We start from the raw sequence: 19,937 nt of genomic DNA on the forward strand, positions 1-19,937 counted from the left end.
TTGAATCAACATATTTTTCCTTTAAAATGATACATTTTCTCGGATTAAACTTTTGATCTGTCATCTACATTCTATTCTGAATAAAATACTGACATTTGCCATCTCCACATCATTGCATTCAGTTTTTATTCACAATTTGTTTAGTGTCCCAACTTTTTTGGAATCCAGTTTGTATAAAAATGTATGGAACGACCAGACAACATTATGTGTGTGTTATGATTTGTTTTAATTATATAATTAGAATTGTTATATATTTGTATTGTAAATTGGTATTTAAAATTTGTGTTTACCGTTGTAAACAAATAAATAGATAAATCAGAATTGTTCTCATAACATTGATAAAGTAAAGACTGGACAGCTACTGCAGCAGCTCTTTCAGAAAGACTGTTCCTTACTTTTCTCTCTCCCTTTCTGGTGATGAAATTCATACTTTGTTACTTGTTTAACACATAAAGAAATATCAAAGTCATTTTAAGGAAAGACATTTAATTTCCTGTTATTATTTTTAAAATGGCTGCATTTCAGGGCACTTACATAATAAAGATTTATATGGTTTATTGCTCTGGGTTTATGGCAGCTTATAGACAAAAAATGTGAAATTGTATGTGAGACTCCATATAGACAGGTGGATCCATAGAGTGTAGTCGGGGAGGGGCGGATATTGTGGTGGTAAATCTTGCTACACTATAAAAAAAAAAAAAAGTAATATAAAAGTATTTTACTGTGTATTTTACAGTTTTGTACTGTTTTTCTAGAATATCATTCAATTTACATAAATAGACTGTGATTTTACATTTCAAATGTAAAATGGTCTGTATTTGTACAGCGCTTTAATAAAATAAAACATAATTTTCTTGTTTTTTAAATATGTTTGTCTGTACATATGCATATTTAGATTGTTAAAATACATTCACAAATGTATCATAATTTCACAAATATTTGTCCGTTATTTGAAAGATTGAACTGTTAAATTCAAATGTAATACTATGGAAAAATATATAAAATGATTCTTATAAACTTTTTTTTTACATCAAATAATGTTATTTAGGGCGTTCGTGGCTCAAGAGTTGGCAGTTCGTCTTGTAATTGGAAGGTTGCCGGTTCGAGCCCCGGCTCGGACAGTCTCGGTCGTTGTGTCCTTGGGCACAAGGTGTTGTGTTCACCATGCACAACACTTCACCTACTGCCTACTGGTGATGGCCAGAGGGGCCGATGGTGCGATATGGCAGCCTCACTTCTGTCAGTCTGCCCCAGGGCAGCTGTGGCTACAACTGTAGCTTGCCTCCACCAGTGTGTGAATGTGAGAGTGAATGAATAGTGGAACTGTAAAGCGCTTTGAGGGTCTCGAAAAGCGCTATATAAATGCAATCCATTATTATTATTATTTAAACCAACTGTTAACTGTATATTTCTGTACTATTCATATTGCCGCATTCATTCATTCATTGACCTTGTTTATAGGTAATTTCATTGTTTAATCACATTAAAATGTTCCTAATTTAATGTTTAAAAGCACTTGAAAAAGGCAAAATCCCATGTAAAATTAGGGCAAGCTCTCCTCGTAGCCTTTTATTCTCGTGACAGTTACAGTTTACACAACACAAGCACCTTCCCTCGTAAAACCCCCCTATGGTTACAAAAGACAAGGCACCGTGTGTGTGTATGTGTGTGCACGTGTGTGTGTGTGTGTGTGTGTGTCTCTGTGTGCGTGACTTCCTGATCACAACTGTTTTAACAACATCCTTGGTCAAAAGAGGGTAATCTCCCCTACACCTAATATATGGCTCAATTCCTCTATTGGTTCACCATGCACAACACAGGTGAAGCCATAAAAGGGCAGGAAGTTTACCAAGCAACAAACAGAACCTTCACATGGGATGTGTCTGTGATAAAACACTACAGCCTCCCCCACAACCTCGACAGGCTGGGGAGGGGGACAAAGGAATGTCTTTGATCACACAGTTTGAAACAATGTAGAGATGGTAAGCATAAAAATGACAACATTTAATAATTCACTTTAATAGAGGAAAGTTTGGGTAAGTTTGTAGGTCCGTCATATGTAGACATAACAGTGAACACCATCCCCACAAATACCATGGCCATGGAAGCAGAAGTACAGTGGCTTGCAAAAGTATTCGGCCCCCTTGAACTTTTCCACATTTTGTCACATAACATGAATCAATTTTATTGGAATTCCACGTGAAAGACCAATACAAAGTGGTGTACATGTGAGAAGTGGAACGAAAATCATACATGATTCCAAACATTTTTTACAAATAAATAACTGAAAAGTGGGGAGTGCGTAATTATTCAGCCCCCTGAGTCAATACTTTGTAGAACCACCTTTTGCTGCAATTACAGCTGCCAGTCTTTTAGGGTATGTCTCTACCAGCTTTGCACATCTAGAGACTGAAATTCTTGCCCATTCTTCTTTGCAAAACAGCTCCAGCTCAGTCAGATTAGATGGACAGTGTTTGTGAACAGCAGTTTTCAGATCTTGCCACAGATTTTCGATTGGATTTAGATCTGGACTTTGACTGGGCCATTCTAACACATGGATATGTTTTGTTTTAAACCATTCCATTGTTGCCCTGGCTTTATGTTTCGGGTGGTTGTCCTGCTGGAAGGTGAACCTCCGCCCCAGTCTCAAGTCTTTTGCAGACTCCAAGAGGTTTTCTTCCAAGATTGCCCTGTATTTGGCTCCATCCATCTTCCCATCAACTCTGACCAGCTTCCCTGTCCCTGCTGAAGAGAAGCACCCCCAGAGCATGATGCTGCCACCACCATATTTGACAGTGGGGATGGTGTGTTCAGAGTGATGTGCAGTGTTAGTTTTCCGCCACACATAGCGTTTTGCATTTTGGCCAAAAAGTTCCATTTTGGTCTCATCTGACCAGAGCACCTTCTTCCACATGTTTGCTGTGTCCCCCACATGGCTTATGGCAAACTGCAAACGGGACTTTTGCACGACTAATAGTTGTCCTATGGACAGATTCCCCCACCTGAGCTGTAGATCTCTGCAGCTCGTCCAGAGTCACCATGGGCCTCTTGGCTGCATTTCTGATCAGCGCTCTCCTTGTTCGGCCTGTGAGTTTAGGTGGACGGCCTTGTCTTGGTAGGTTTACAGTTGTGCCATACTCCTTCCATTTCTGAATGATCGCTTGAACAGTGCTCCGTGGGATGTTCAAGGCTTAGGAAATCTTTTTGTAGCCTAAGCCTGCTTTAAATTTCTCAATAACTTTATCCCTGACCTGTCTGGTGTGTTCTTTGGACTTCATGGCGTTGTTGCTCCCAGTATTCTCTTAGACAACCTCTGAGGCAGTGGCCCCCCACACCCTCTAGCAGATCATTACATGAAGGAACCTTTTTAAAAAAAACAAGCGCGTCCATGCTCACAGGTGTACACACAGGTGATCACACACACAAACTACACCCTTTTTGGCTCCTACCTCAAAGCACACTGTGCGCTGTCGATCTCACGTGCTGTACAATAATGTTTAATATTTAGTATTTACTGTCATATTCCCATATATCATTGTGATGTTGTTTATTATTCTCGTTTTCTTCTGCTTGCTTTCTTTTTTCTTTCTCAACAGGTGATCCAGGTGATCGATATATGTATTTTTTGTCTGCTTATTCTGTTGGTTTTTGTTTTTTGCCCTTTTCCCCCGTCCCTCTTCTCAGTTTTTTTTCTTTCCCTCTTTCTTTCTCCCCTTTCTTTCCACCAGTCAAGTCTGTCCCGTATTCAGCAAGTGAAAATAAAATAAACAATAAAAGGTGAATCAAATGGACCATTACGGCAAGGCTGGGATGGTCCATTTGGTAAAGTAAATCCGTTGGGTATCTTTCTTCGCCTTTAGACAATAATTCTAATGGCAAAAGAACCAAACGGGACAGGTTAAAAAAAAAAAAAAAAGACAACCTCTGAGGCCGTTATAGAGCAGCTGTATTTGTACTGACATTAGATTACACACAGGTACACTCTATTTAGTCATTAGCACTCATCAGGCAATGTCTATGGGCAACTGACTGCACTCAGACCAAAGGGGGCTGAATAATTACGCACACCCCACTTTTCAGTTATTTATTTGTAAAAAATGTTTGGAATCATGTATGATTTTCATTCCACTTGTCACATGTACACCACTTTGTATTGGTCTTTCACGTGGAATTCCAATAAAATTGATTCATGTTTGTGGCTGTAATGTGACAAAATGTGGGAAAGTTCAAGGGGGCCGAATACTTTTGCAAACCACTGTACATCCTATCAAGAAGGGCCTGAGTAAATCTCGTTATCTCAGCTGGACATTTGTCAAAGCTGAGAAGTCACCTAAAGAAAGCTCCAGGCGATCCAGAAGACAAGAAGGACTACTGCTGCTTAAGCAAAAACCCTCAGTGATCCCTTGTGTGTCAGGAGTATTCGAACCGTTCAGACACATTTTCTCTAAACACTGCATCTCTGTGACTTTCAAACCCCAAAACACGCTGCTCCAAAAATTGGTTTACCCCAAGGATCCCCTGGCACAAAAAGTAATATAGTGTACGCTGGTCAATGTACGTAGAAAATGTGTACTTGATAGGCTATACGTTATAGGTAATTGCTCAAAGATGGCAGAGGTGTTCTCAGTGTATAGTTCCCTTATGCTACCTATACCTCTGATTCGTCAGGCCTCAAATTTAGTATCCAACAAAGATGATATAAAAATGTGGTTATTACTTATTGGAGAATAGGTAAAAATATTTTGAATGCCCAAGCATTTTTTTAAATTGCTTTATAATGTGCAGAGATTGACTGATGATTATATTCCTCTTCACATTGTTAACTATAGTCAGGATGCACATAGTAAGGCAGGGAGAGAATGTGGCCTACTTGTATTAAATTAAATCTGAAGATACGTTGGGGGTGAGCCATTTCAGTTTTTTAACCACAGAGAAGTGGCATTTAGGTTGGCAGCCCAGTAGTATGAGTGGAGGTTCAACAGAGACAGTCCACCAAGCTTTTTTGGTCTTTCTAGAAATTCTCTTCATGCACTGGCTTTTTGTTCCGTATAAATGGGGAGAAAAAATGATTAAATATTTTAAAAAAGGATACTGGTATAAAGACAGAAAATCTGACAAACTATCCCTGTTGGAATGGTCTATGTCCTTGCTGGTAATCTTAGGCCTTAGTCACCAGCACCTTCCTGTGGCCATGAAAAACTGATGGCTGCAGAGTGACTTTACTGAATGTTTTTGAGGTGCGGAACCAATTATAGACAGCTGATTATCAACGTGTCGTTGTTTAGTTCATTATTGGAAGTCCAGGAAGACCACAATATGTGAATTTTTAACACTGTGTGTCTGACAAGGAGATCAGCAACACGGACACCACAAGGGACCGTTCTCTCCCCTTTATCTTCACCCTCTACACCACAGACTTTAGCCACTGCACAGAGACCTGCCATCTTCAGATGTTTTCTGATGATTCTGCTGTGATTGGATGCATCAGTGAGGGTGATGAGACAGAGTACCGGGCTGTGGTTGACTCCTTTGTTATGTTGTGTGAGCAGAATCATCTGTAGCTCAACGTGACAAAGACCAAAGAATTGATTGTGGACTTCAGGAGGACCAGGAAACCTTTAACCCCTGTTTCAATCCAGGGGGTTGATGTGGACATTGTGGAGAACTATAAATACCTCGGAGTACACATACTGGACAGGGTTAAAAACACTTGTACATCATTGCAAGGCCATTGCAAAGGTCGGAATGAAATGAGAGATGTTATTAGAAGACTGGTGTAACTGGATGGCTTAAAGTTGTGGGTGCAGTGCCAAAACTTGCTCTTTTGACTAATATTCTTATTCTAGGATTATTTGGGGGGTTTATTGATATGGAGCAGAACTGAAGATTAGAAAGAGGGGTTAACTAGAGAATCCACACCCAAGTCCCATAAGTAATAATAACCAGTGTTCCAGGGTTTTAGTCAAACTTCTACACAGATCAGACACAATGAAAACTTCTCTCCCCATGTTTTCTCAGCAGTGTGCAAACAGAGCATTCATGTTTATTGCATGTATTTCTCTTGATAGGTGCCATTACATAACATGTCTGTCAAAATACAATTATCAGTTGTGTTGATGTTAAGGTTAATTAAATTAACTTGTGGAATATTCCCAGGTTTGCGCTTTCCTCTACACACACTCAAAGTAAAAATTAACAATACAAACATATCAGAAATAATTCTCTGTCCACTTAGTGTGATGTTTAATATGATATCAAAATGCAATAGCATTTTCATTTTTTAATGACTCAGATCAATAACACAAACATAGGTTTTCTTCTCCATTGGCCCAACAGCAGTTGTGGCATCAGTTTCAAATGCAGATCACATTATTGTGGAGGAATTTTGGTCCACTTTTCTTTACAACATTGCCTCAGTTCATTGACATTTGCAGACATCTGTTTATGGACAGCTGTCTTATATTTTCGCTGCATTAATTCAGTTGGGTTGATATCAGGACTTCGTCCAGGCCATTGTAACACTTTGATTCTTTTATTGTTCAGCTTTCAGCTGGAGATTTCCTGTTGTGCTTGAGATCACTCTCCTTTTGCATGAATCAGCATGTGCCAGGAAGAGGAATTCATGGCTGAGTCAAGCACTGCAATGTGCTCATGTCGTGTAACTGCAAAATAAGCTCAAATCATCATCTCTCCACCACTGGACAGTTGGTATGAGGTGTGTGTGCTGCTATATTGTTTGGTTTTCTCCGAATTCTCCACTCTCCACTTTGAGCTCATCTGTCTAAAAACTATGGAACTCCAAAGTGTTCAAAATTAAATAAATAAATAGCACATGATGAAATAAATAACTATGTGAATAAATAAGACACAGATATGTAATGCGAGAATGATATTGTGAAATAATGGAACACATTTTGAAAAAAAAAGCTCATTATTGTGAAATATATTGCATTCTGCTATATAAATTTACTTATTATTGTGAAATATTATTTCATGGTCATTATTTTTCACAATAACAGAGATTATTCCTGAGGCATTTTATTTATTTCCAGCCGTTTTTAATCCAAAATGGCCTTTTTTCAAAGTCAGTCTTTATTTCAAAATCCCGTTTTCCCCCAATGGCCTATTTATTTCATAATGCGACTTTTCAGCAGAATGACTTTGTCTGTCAATCAGTGTGAGTGGGCTGGACCTTTGCGCCTATTGGCTTATCTTTTACTTTCGACTAGTTTTCCTGGATACCTGCTCCACGGACGGCTGCCACAGCTAGCAAAAACATGCTAGGTCAAAAGTCACGGAGGATGGCGGACTGGTGTGAACTTCAGTCAATTCTGCTCATTTTAGCAGATCAGATAGAGAGGGATAATTTACCAGTAGATATTGTTTTGAGTCGTTTAGATGATGTTTCTGAAATGCTTGGGATGATAATTGCTCTTCAAGATGTTAGCATCGATGACAACATTGTCGAAAGTTTAAGATCAATTCAGCACCGTGTTCGTTTGGAATACGCCGAGGAAGAACTGTCTTCAAATGTTGGTCGTCCACGTCTTGAAATCCCGGCTGCAGCACTCAGGACTTTAGTGCTGTCCGGGATAACCATCGGGGTAATTGCCGATATGTTTTCTGTGTCTCCGAGCACAATTAGGAGGAGAATGACGGAGGAACGTCTAAGGTAAGTTTACGCTGTAATTTAACACCTGTGTGAGTCTGTACACAGCATTATTTAGATGTTGACCTTAATTATGACGTTTGACATTGAAATATTATCGCTTACTTTTTTATTGTGACTGTCTAAAATAAGTGGGGCAGCTACGGCTAAAGCTATCGGCGCCATCTCGGCGTTGATACACGTTTAGCCGGCGCAGTGTTAGCTGTTAGTGTGTTAACTCGGAGACTGGGGGCAGTGGAGCCTGTAGGAACCTTTTACACAGAGAGTAGACCCACCAGCTTTCCACAATCTACTTACTTATCACATCTTGGTAGACAGCAGGCTCATTAGTGCTTTAAATAGTACATAGTTGAATGTTTCATTGCTGTTTGCAGCTGATTGTTCTCTGATAACACATAAATAGCGATGTTAAATAGCGAGTTTATTGAAATGGTTTTGTCTATTACAGCAGCGTTTTAAATATCATACTTTCTCTGGTGTCTTCAGTCAAGCTAAAACAAGAATACATTTACGTCCTTGGTTCTTTCAGGAAAACGTTTTGTTGAGATTTGCTGTTATACTAAAAAAAAATTTATGTGCAGAAAATCTGATAGGTATTCTTCTATTGGAGATGAGGACTTGGATGCAAAAGTGCTGGACATTCAGCGTCATCACCCAAATGCCGGCTGCAGAATGATGATCGGACATCTACGATCCAGAGGCATACACATTCAAAGTAAGCTGATATTGTTTGAATATCCAAACACCAGGAAAGCATGTGTCAGTGTGGCCATGATGTGATATTTTAATGTTTCCATCAAAAATGAATAGGCATGTTCTCATCACTGTTATGCAGTTATGTTCCTGTTTGAACCAGTTTGTACACAATTCTCTCTCCTCAGTAAATCTGTACAGCACTTGGATACTTACCTGAAGCAATGAAGATCTGTCCCATAAGCATTACAGTGTTTACAATACAGTCTTTTTGTAGTTGGTAGTACTAAGACATGATCTGTTTGTTAATCAGGATTTCGACTGATTTATTCAATGAGGCGGTCATGATGTGACGGTTATCTATTCAGACTGCAAGGCGTCGTCAGTACAGTGTACCAGCACCAAATCACCTTTGGCATATCGATGGAAATCATAAACTAATTCAGTCAGTACTTGCATCACCTTTTCCCTATTCCATTGAAGTAACAGGATGCATGTATAAAATTGTAAAATGAAGCCTTGAGTTTGTAAATGTCATCTTAAATGCTGTCATATAAGGCAATTTACAGGATTAGCTATAGTCATGTCTGAGGCTTTACATTATGCATGTGATTCCTTGCACTACAGATCTTTCTGTAAAGTGTTTAAGTTTCCCTTCTATTATTTCTTTTACATTCCTGTTATAACATGTTGTCACTTAATATGGAACTGAAATATTGGTCTTGCTTTTTCCTTTAAAGGTAGTATTCTTCTGTAAAAATGTAACTGGCGACATGACAATGTTTTTTCTTGTTTTGTTTTTTTTAATTCTGCCTTGTCAGATGGAGATTTGTTGTCCATGGTGGGATAGATGGTTTTTCTAGGTTAATTGTCTACCTTAAAGCTGCCACCAACAACAAAGCTACAACAGTTATTGATGGTTTCTTGTCAGCAATCAGACAATATGGCATACCGTCAAGAGTCCGGTAAGAGGTGTTTAACAAATACAGTATGCCAAAAAACTCTGTATTGGACAGCAGTTATATTCAGATTGTTACTCTCACTGACTCGGATCAAAACTTCTCTACTTTTTTTCCAGGTCAGACAAAGGAGGGGAAAATGTGAAGGTTGCACATTTCATGGTGCAGACAATGGGGGAGAACAGGAACTCTCACATTACAGGCAGAAGTGTTCACAACCAGCGGTAAGGACAAGTAAATTGATGGCCTGTCTTACATTTTTTTCCACACATGCAATTGTAATAAAACAAATGGTTTCTGAGAATAATTGACTGGTTTCACAGCACATTAACACTACACTAATAATTGACTTGGAAGGCTGTTGATGTAGGAAAGCCTGAAAAACCATAAATGAACAATTTCCCTCACTGTGTCTTACAGCATTGAGCGCCTGTGGAGGGATGTATATGAAAACGTCCTTGACCTTTTCTACACAATCTTCACCCAGCTGGAGATTCAAGGACTGCTCAACCCTGGTGAAGAAATTGACTTGTTTGCACTGCACAGATGCTTTTTGCATCACATTCAACATCATCTTCAGTCATTCCAGGAAGCATGGAATCAGCACGGACTCAGAACAGCAAACAACCATTCACCTCTGCAACTCTGGTTGCTGCACAGAAAGGAGGGACAAGATTTGTCACAGGTACATGACTATTTGATCCGTATTTGTTCTTATATGTAACAGATAGCAACTCTGCTATCTGTAGTGGAGATGAGTTTATTTCTACTGTGCAAGTTGGTGTACCAAATATTTCTCCTGTAAGTGAAAATGTCTCCCAAGCCATTCTCTCCTTTTATTCCATCTGTCAGGTATAGATGGCAATACTTTAAACAAAGTTAAATTTGTTATACCTGAAAAGAACCAATCCTGACCTAGAATGGGTGAATGAATAATTATGCCTTAGAAACTCACATAGGCCCTGACAGACTCAATAAGTCCATCTAGGAACAGCTGCAGGAATCACCACTTCAGTTTAGATTTAAGACATGTGCATGCTCTTTCAGGTTGATGAGGATTATGGTGTGGGCTGGACAGGACCACATAATCACCGCCCATCAAATGAGATCATTCCTGAGATTCAGCTCCCTCGTGCACTGAGTGAACGAGAGCTTGCTGTGCTACCAAACAACAACGTTTCACTCAGTCAAGCTTTGGATACCTACTGTGAAACTGTTCAGTCACTCAAACTTATGTTTGATACCACACCTTAACTGAATAATTTCTTCAACAGATTTGATTCAGCCATGAGGCAGTCTCCAACATCGGCTGCAGACTCACCCACCCCCACTGCTGCTGTTCCACCTCTGACACCTCAGACACTTCACACCTCCTCTATTCACCCTGCTCACTCCTCCCCACCCCCAACAACAGCATCCAATACACACTCAACACAAGGCTCCAGCCTGTCTCTCTCAACCACCCAGGTTAGGAGGGAACTGAGGAGGATTAATGGCAAGAAGGCAGCGGGCCCAGATGGCATCAGCTCGAGGGTCGTCAGGTCCTGCGCGGACCAACTGTGTGGTGTGATGGAGCACCTCTTCAACCTGAGCCTGAGGCTGGGAAGAGTCCCACAGCTCTGGAAAACCTCCTGTGTTGTACCAGTGCCAAAGACTTCACGCCCCAAGGACCTCAACAGCTACAGGCCGGTGGCTCTGACATCCCACCTGATGAAGACCCTGGAGCGGTTGGTCCTGGCTCAGCTTCGGCGCCTTGTGAGCTCATCACTGGACCCACTTCAGTTTGCCTACCAGCCTGGCATTGGAGCGGATGATGCCGTCATTCACCTCCTACATCGCTCCCTCGCTCACCTGGAGACCGCTGGAAGCACTGTGAGAATCATGTTCTTTGATTTCTCCAGTGCCTTCAACACTATTCTTCCCTCGGTTCTGAAGGACAAGCTGGAGAACTCTGGAGTGGACCATCACCTCACTACCTGGATTTTGGACTAACTCACCGACCGACCACAGTATGTGAGGACTCAGGGCTGTGTGTCGGACAGGGTCGTCTGCAGTACGGGGGCCCCACAGGGAAAGGTTCTGGCTCCGTTCCTCTTCACCATCTACACTGCAGACTTCTCCCACAACTCCACCCAGTGCTTCCTGCAGAAGTTCTCTGATGACTCTGCTATAGTCGGCCTCATCACTGATGGGGACGACAAGGAGTACAGAGGACTGACTCAGGACTTTGTGGACTGGTGCCAGCTGAACTACCTCCAGATCAATGCCAGTAAAACCAAGGAGCTGGTGGTAGACTTCCGCAGGCACAAACATCCTCCACTGCAACCACTGAACATCCAAGGTATGGACATCGAGGCTGTGGACAGCTACAGGTACCTTGGTGTTCATCTGAACAACAAACTGGACTGGACTCATAACTCAGACGCCCTCTACAGGAAAGGGCAGAGAGGACTGTACCTGCTGCGGAGACTCAGGTCGTTTGGAGTGGAGGGCCCACTCCTGAAGACCTTCTATGACTCTGTGGTGGCCTCAGCCATCTTTTATGGTGTGGTCTGCTGGGGCGGCAGCATCTCTGCTGGGGACAGGAAGAGACTGAACAGGCTGATCTGAAGGGCCAGCTCTGTTCTAGGATGCCCTCTGGACCCAGTGGAGGTGGTGAGTGACAGGAGAATGGCGGCTAAGCTGTCATCCCTGTTGGACATCATCTCCCACCCCATGCATGAGACTGTGACAGCACTGAGCAGCTCCTTCAGTGGGAGACTGCGGCACCCACGGTGTGGGACGGAGAGATTTCGCAGGTCTTTCCTCCCCACTGCTGTCAGACTCCACAACAAAGACTTTAACTGATCAAACACACACATCCACAAATGTGCAATAACACAAATGTGCAATAATCTTTTCTGGCATCGTTGTATTTTTACTCAGTTGTATATAGCATTTGTATTCTATTTTTATCTTATTGTATATTTTATTCTATTTTATTCTACTGTATATAGTATTTTATTTTATTCTATTCTGTACAGTTGTGTACTGTATTTATTTTATTTTATTCTAATTTTTGTTTCATAACTTTTGCACTGTCCACTTCCTGCTGTGACAAAACAAATTTCCCACGTGTGGGACTAAAAGGTTATCTGATCTTATCTTAACTCTTCAAAGTAAGCAGGTGCAATATGTTCACACCCCTTTTTTAAGTTTCTACATCTATGGCTTTGTAGCTAATACTGACTCATTCAACATAACCAATTTCATTTTGAACAAAACAGTGAGTGGCTATAAAACAGGATTTGTTTTACACAGCTGTCACTTACAATAAAATAAAAGTGATTTGATATTAGGGCTGCTCAATTAATCGAATTTTAATTGTGATTACGATCTGGGCTTTCAACGATCATTAAAAATGACTGAGCCGATTATTAGCTCCTCCTCTCGCGCTGCTCCGTGTGGCAAATCGAGCACACCTCTCTGCGTTTCGAACAAGCGTCACAACAATTAAGAGGACCCGAGGGAAGCTCGGAAAGCTAAGCAGAAGTTATTTGGTGAGGAGAGGATAATGGCTGCTGAAGAAAGAATGCCGTTGGTTGAAAAGAGAGGTAAAACGACTTAAGTGGTGTGGAAACATTATGGGTTCGCGGAGTCAGACGTGGATCAAGTAGACATAGTGTGGAAACTTTGCTACGGTGTCGTAGCTGCACCACAGAGCAACACTACAAATTTATTCAATCATTTGAAGACCGCTCACAAAGTGACATACGATTAAACAATGAAGGAACATAAAGAAAAAACTCTTGACAACAGCTGCTTCATCCTCACAGACTTCCATTCACGTTACCCTGTACAACGCGACTAAATATCCCACCAGCTCCCAGAGACACAAGGAGATAACAAACGTGGTAACGTTTTCCTCGCCAAAGACCACTGCTCAATTAACACAGTGAACAACCAGTATTATGCAGTATTTTGAAGTTCACTAAACATAGATGTTTACATTTTTCATTTATTTTTTATATTGCAAACTAGGGCTGCCACGATTAGTCGACTAGTCACGATTACGTCGACTATCAAAATCGTCGACGACTGATTTAATAGTCGACGCGTCGTTTGAAGCTTTGTAAGATCACAAAAGATGCAGGAATAAGTAGTAGGATTTAAGAGTGTAATAACGGACTGAAACAGAAGATGGCAGCACTGCATGTACAAGGATGCCAGCTGCCGTTAAACCCCGAAGAAGAAGAAGTAGCTCTGTCCCAGAATTCATGGCGCAGCCCAGCTCAGTTTCCAACAATGGCGGCAGCTAGGTAGTTTTAATATTACTCTTATTATTCTTTCTGGGTCACAAAATAAACGTTTAACATGTTTTCAGGCGAGAATGTAACTGTATAAACCTCAAATATCTGCTCAGTTTATCAAGACACCACATATTTTCAAAAGCGCTCCGACGTTTTCGGAGACGTCTGTTAACCACTAGCTCGATAGCTAGCCGGGGGAAAGGCTCACTAGAGCCCGTGAGAACACCGGACTCCCGGCAAATCGTTTTCAAACCCACCGCCGTCTTTCGCTACTCAGGTTAAACATGATATATAAGTCACTTAGATAACTTAAAAATGTTATTGTTTGGCTTTTTTTTAGTATTTTATTTGTTCCTGAGTAAATCGGTTTGCCTGAGATTAAAGTTATAGTTTTTACATAGCTGAATAAACGTCAAGCAGACGACTGGTTATCAGAAGTGTGAGATGCTCGAGAATATACTCCGGTGTCCCGTTATATTTTAGATAGCAAGGAGTTTGTTAAACTTCACCGAAACAATCTGCAAATTTCATTAAAATTTAATAAACTATCGTCTTGTCTTTATTTTTAGTTAGCACATACTTTAAACACTTAAAGCTGTAAGCTAATGATCGTTATATAAGAGCAGATGCATGCTGGTGCAATAAGCTGTACGTTTTACGTCCAATGGATGCATGACCTGATTAGTCGACTAATCGCAAAAATAATCGGTGACTAGTCGACTATCAAAATAATCGTTTGTGGCAGCCCTATTGCAAACATTTGCACTGTTATCAGTATTTGCACACTATTTTATATTATTTTTTGACATCTTTAAAGCCATTATTGAATACATTGTTATTGTTAAATTAATATCGTCAAATAATTGAGATCTCAATTTCAGTGAAAATAATCGTGATTATCATTTTTGCCATAATCGAGCAGCCCTATTTGATATTCATTTCTTGGATGTACAGTACATGTCAACTCTGAGCAGATTTAATACAATGCACACAGTACAGTAGTATAACATCTTAATGCAAATAATTTTTCCAGTAGCGAGAATAAACTAAACATACTGTGTAATTTATAATGTACAGTGAACAACTGATTGTGTTTTCTGAACTCTTTGTAATATAAACTGACAAGCCATAAATGCTCACCTGTACTGTGTATTTTTCACTGTCAAGTGTATTAAAGGAACTAGAACTTACTAGATTGTCAGTTTCTTTGAACACTGAGTACAGTAATGTGATGCAAGAAAGAAAAAAATGGTCTAATCTTACCATGTGGTTATGGAATCAATCCTAAACCAGACCAAAACCTGAGTCAGTAGAGTTGAGACACACCTCAATGTCCATCAGAAATGACTCATAGGTACAGTAGTGTGCAGGAAGACGTAGAACTTCAAAACAGGTGGAAGACTTTGGAAGACTGCTGTTGACCACTTCCAGTCATTTCTCTCGGCAAGACTTCCCATCCTGTCCAAAACTTGATGAGGGCTTTTCGTTGTGCACAAGACGCTGCAATGGAACATTGTTTTGAGCTATAATGACATCCTATATCCATTATTTTGAATCTTTTATGGAGAAATACCATAAAAGATGAACAATTACATAAAGAGCACGAGACATTTTTGCCCCACTCAAATTGCTGTTGTAGCTGTCATAGATATTTTTATGGTAACAAAGCTAAAAGTAGTTACATACAATTATAATGCAACTGACAATGCCACCACTCTGTTTTTTATGTATTGCATGGAGGCAGTATGGAGCAAATAAGAAAACAAAATTATACTATAGTGTACTTTGTTAATGACCCGAGATCACTGGACTGTATATAATTTACCAAAGTATAATCAGAGAAAACCAATAGCAAAATACCTATCGCAGCATACTTACCATTTTCAATGAAGGACCGAAGGTAGCCTGCCACTCTGCATTTATCCTCAAGAGAGCATTCCTCTCCCTCCTCAGCTTCATCTTCTGTGGCAGGCCACACTATCCTTTCTAGAATAGACTGCATAAAATAGTTCACCTTGGTTAATTTTTTCTCTTAAATGCTACAAGATAAAATAAGCTTAATTTGTCATTTTATATCTTTACTTATCTTGTAGTCTTAAGAGCGTCAGCAACATTAGGTGTATTTTTATTAAATGTAACCCAGCTGTTCAACTTGCCCAAGCATACAAAATAGTATATTGATGTTTTGTGTCAACAATTAATGTGCATCCTTCATAAATTAACCAAATACCTTTACTATTCAGATGTTAAAAGATGTGACCTGACTTTACCTCACAACAGGGAGCAGTCTCTGATTCCCTTGGTAAGAAAAGAGGAATGATGTCTGATCTTTCTGTCAGAAGCGGCCATACCATGGTCTCCTTAAGCCCTTTCCTCAGCTGCTTGACTTGACGGCTTGTTCGTGTTATGACCTACAACAGTGAGACCAAACCAAAACTGAAGTGTGAGTCCGTAAAGTAAAACACACTTTAAATGTTAAATACTTAAAGAACATCCACTGTACTGGTAAAACCATTTCAAATGGCCTCCAAAGAGATTTTTTTTAATGTATATGAAAAATGTACTTATTCACATCCGAAGGTTTGATTTGCTTTTCTATTTAAAATTTACATTTATTGGGGAGAGTAAGTCCGTACTCACAGCGTGGAATAGCAGACGTTTATACAGCCACTTTCTATTGGTTTGTGTGACACCTGGCAGGTCCCAAGCCAGGGCTAGCTCGAGAACATTTCTTCGTTCCAGTTCTGTTAATTCAGCAGCGTCATCAAGCTAGGACAGAGGAAAAAAAATTAGTAGTCAGTAGTAGGTACTGATGGCTATTCAATCTTGTCTCTAAATTTAATATTTAGTGAAATAGTAATTCTTTAAAATAATGGTACAAAAATACAAACCAGCTGAATAGTGCTGCGGATATCAATATCAGGGCAATCCTCAATCTGAACTATAGCTGTTTCAGGTGAGCCACCAAAAAGGACATGGATGATTGCAGGACTTATACCAGACACACATGGTCCACCATGAATGAATGAATGTCCCATTATTCTTCCTAAGATCAAACATAATAAATTCACTTAGCCTAACATTGCATGGGGGTAAAAACAAACAGTTTTGTAACTGTATTCAATCTATTTTTCATCTTTATGGTTACAGTTAGGATAATGTAACACAAGTAATGCTGTTTCCTTTAGTGCTGCACATGTATTATTTTAAATTACTCTTCCTCTTATTTCTGTACATAACTTTCTTCCCTGCCACCAAAAACATGTCACTCTCAAGCAATGTCTGAGAAGTGGAAGTGTTCTGGCTCACCGTCAAACAGTCTTGTAAGATCTGTGTTCCCTGAAAAGAGTACAGCTAGGTTATGTTGAGTATGAGAAATCCAGGCAGTAATTGTAACACAATTAACTCATTTACATAACAAACACATTTTCTTTACATGATGAAATATTCTCTTATTTAATCCACTATACATGTTCCCAGTCTAAATATAACATACATACCAAAATTCAAATGCAAACCAGACTGTACTAGAGAAACTGCCTTTGAGAAGAAGAATCTCTTCACCCCTTCTCCAACAGCAACATCCCCTAAAAGGAAGAAGAAAAAAAACTTCAGATTAGTCAGTCACTGGATTTCTAATGTTTTCCCAATACCTTCCAGTTTGCAGATGACAGGGCCCGCCCACTCTACCTTTGGGGCTTTGTAGAGGGAAATAAGTGATCTCTGTTGATCCACAATACTTTCCCGCAAGTCCATTTGCAGGACTACTGCCTTTCTGGTCTCATACTTTGAAAGTAACTCAGACTTGTAGAGCCAGGCTGCTCTGGTTGCATCTTGTTCACATTTCCACTCTGAAAGGTACACATTTGTATGGCTCAATCAAAAGAAATAAAATATATGTATTTTTTGCCATTTGTCTGGTATCTTCCTAACTTAATTCCTGTCACTACCTGGTTTTTCCACTAGAAGTGACTTTTCCTCATCTTGATGAGATGCATCTTCCTGCACTACCATATCACCTGACGATTGCTCTGCTCTTGCTGAGGTTATGGTGGATTCCAAGATGATACCATCTGGTTCCTCTACCCCGCAGGACAGATTCCAGGCATCACTGTTGCTACAGGATGGGACCTCTGACCTTGCTGTTGTACTACGAGTCTGCCTAGCCTGACTTTCAGTAACAGACTGAGGTTCAGCACCACTCAATGAACTGTGAGAGGGATTGGCAGAGATTTCAGCATCCATCACCAATATATATAAAGTGGACTTACTTAGTTTCCACACTGTATACTAAAATATATAGAAAATCAAAGATGTTCCTTACCTTGTGCATTTAGTGATGTGGTTTTTCATTTTATTTAAAGGAATGTTAATGTCACAATTCAGGCATTTTGTGGGGGGTCCTTGTTGCTGGAGGGTTGTCAGGCTCTACAGAGAATATGGAGATAAAAAAAATATATATACATTTGGTGCATACTATGATAAAAAATATTTTGACAGTTCTGCAATCGCATTTGCCAACGTGAGAAGCAGAAACAAATTGTAAACACAAAATGACATCTCCTTCTAAACCTTTTCTAACAATTGCTTACATACACAATCAGAACCATTATTACTCATATGCAGTCATGTTTCTAACCAGCTGACAGCTAAAGTGATTTGACACATAGCTGAGCTTAGCTAGCCATTTAAACTAGTTTATTAATACATGCAAATAAAATATTCTGACCCTAGTCATTACTCACGTCTTCCAAATCAATACTTTTCTGCAGTGGCCTTATATAGATCAAAGCTTGTCCAATTCCACTCAATGGACTGCGGAGATATCGCACTGTATATCCAGTGTCTGGGCTTGGGATTGTGCACAGGTTACGGCTTCGTGTTGTACCCGAGATTCTCAGCAGTTCAAACCCTCCTGTGTCTTTTAGCTGAGGGAAGGTATCCTCAATCTTTGCCTTGACCACTTCTGGGTCATCATCACTTCCTGTAAAACACATTACTTACTGTACATTACTACAAAAATGGTACATATAAGAGTAAAAAAGTAGTTAAACTAAATCTTGAAATATTAACAAGTGACATGTAGCATCACCTTGGAATGAAATCCGTTTCTCTCCAAGTCCAGCTGCTGCTAGGTCAAATTTGACTGCTTTAGCTGGCACTGTGTCTGACATATGATCATGTAAACAGAAGAAGGTGTGTGTGTAAATGGAGCGGCATGCTTTCTTGGAAGAACGCGGGGTCAGAGATGAAAGTGGCGCTGAGGAAGGCCTCACTCTGTAAGGGGCAAACAGTCTTGCGACTTCAGCTTTAAAAAGGGAAAAACAATATTAAAGAAAAAATTCTAAAAGCTTAGATTAATTGCTACTTAATTTGCAAGTATTATACCCGCTTACAAAATCACTACATTGAACTAAAATTGCTTTATTTTCGTTCACATAGATTACTTGACTTCCATATTAGCAGAGAAGATAAGACACTTTAAAACGTCATGATTTAACTATTACCTACAACAATGTAAATAGTGATACAGACATTAACCCAGAAGACGATTATCTTCTCTTACCTAATTTATTGAGTTCTTTGCTATGATAAAAACAGTATAAAAAATCTGTGACTGAACTGATTAAAAAGCTCATTTTTGGCAGACAGACTAACCAAGCAGTAATAACATATCGTTACTTACCCTGAACAGCGTTTCGTGGAGTGGAGCTAGCTGTGATAGCATTAGCATTTGCTAACGTTAAAACTGTGCTGTTTTGATGAGAACTTGGACAAGGGACCGCTTCATCTCCAGTACACTGCTGCAATACTCTCTCAGACTGAGGCGAAGACGTACAATCTAAGCGGTTAGCAACTTCTCTGAGTAACTCAGAAACGGACTTGTCTCCTGCAGCCATGCCCTTCACAAGCACCTGTAACGTTATTCGCGCCCAGTGTTTTACATTTGTCGGTGTCTTAACTTTATTTCGAGCTGCACAATGCCGCCGTCTGCGTAGGAGACGCACTGCACCATTAGACCTAAATCGACACTTCATGTGCTATTACTTATGTCTGAGCAAAGGAGCAACCAATCACACAACTGGCTCCGCCCTGTCTTTCTTGATTGACAGACAAAGTCATTCTGCTGAAAAGTCGCATTATGAAATAAATAGGCCATTGGGAAAAACGGGATTTTGAAATTAAGACTGACTTTGAAAAAAGGTTTAAAAGGATTAAAAAGGGCTGGAAATAAATAAAATGCCTCAGGAATAATCTCTGTTATTGTGAAAAATAATGACCATGAAATAATATTTCACAATAATAAGTACATTTATATAGCAGAAT

The 19,937-nt window shown here is 39.8% G+C and overlaps 1 long non-coding RNA gene across 1 annotated transcript; it reads left to right on the forward strand.

Moving 5' to 3' along the window:
• The first annotated feature begins 9,454 nt into the window (after window positions 1-9,454).
• LOC134641670 (uncharacterized) lies at window positions 9,455-9,966 on the forward strand. Its single transcript, XR_010095556.1, has 3 exons — window positions 9,455-9,545; window positions 9,742-9,836; window positions 9,911-9,966. It is a non-coding gene; the product is annotated as an uncharacterized LOC134641670 (long non-coding RNA).
• Window positions 9,967-19,937: the final 9,971 nt, after the last annotated feature.

Source organism: Pelmatolapia mariae, linkage group LG14, assembly GCF_036321145.2.
Source record: "Pelmatolapia mariae isolate MD_Pm_ZW linkage group LG14, Pm_UMD_F_2, whole genome shotgun sequence".
NCBI classification, from domain to species: domain Eukaryota; kingdom Metazoa; phylum Chordata; class Actinopteri; order Cichliformes; family Cichlidae; genus Pelmatolapia; species Pelmatolapia mariae.